This window comes from Tupaia chinensis, unplaced genomic scaffold (genome assembly GCF_000334495.1).
Source record: "Tupaia chinensis unplaced genomic scaffold, TupChi_1.0 Scaffold000459_1, whole genome shotgun sequence".
Taxonomy (NCBI): Eukaryota; Metazoa; Chordata; class Mammalia; order Scandentia; family Tupaiidae; genus Tupaia; species Tupaia belangeri.
Window position 1 is genome coordinate 359,719 of NW_006159968.1, and position 359 is coordinate 360,077.

The 359-nt window shown below is 50.4% G+C and overlaps 1 protein-coding gene across 1 annotated transcript in view; it reads left to right on the plus strand.

The window, feature by feature from the left end:
* ZFAT (zinc finger and AT-hook domain containing) overlaps positions 1-359 on the plus strand; it is a 217,737-nt gene that overhangs the window by 80,563 nt on the left and 136,815 nt on the right. The gene's annotated exons all lie outside the window — the stretch shown is intronic.

A 359-nucleotide genomic window follows, 5' to 3' on the forward strand; every position in this document is an offset into this window, starting at 1 on the left:
TGAACCTGCTCTCTCTCGCAGCCCCCAGTGATCACTGTCTGCCCTTGGGGTCAGCCCACCTCATCCAGGTTGATGCAGGCTGCTTCTATAAAAATCAGGCTAATTATTACAGGCCCTCCACCCAAGTTTTTATATTTCTTTTTGTCCTTTTTTTTTTTTTTTGGTAAAATTTCTTTATTCCATGAGCGAAAGAGGCAATGACAGTGACAAATATCATACCCCGATGGGATCTCCATATCACAGTCCACCCCCAGCCTCAGGCAGCCCAGGTCATGGGCACGCGTGTGCCCGGTGGAGTCAGGAGGATTCCAGGCCCGAACCTGCTTCCTTGCCACATGGGTCAGCCTGGCTGAGCTTTC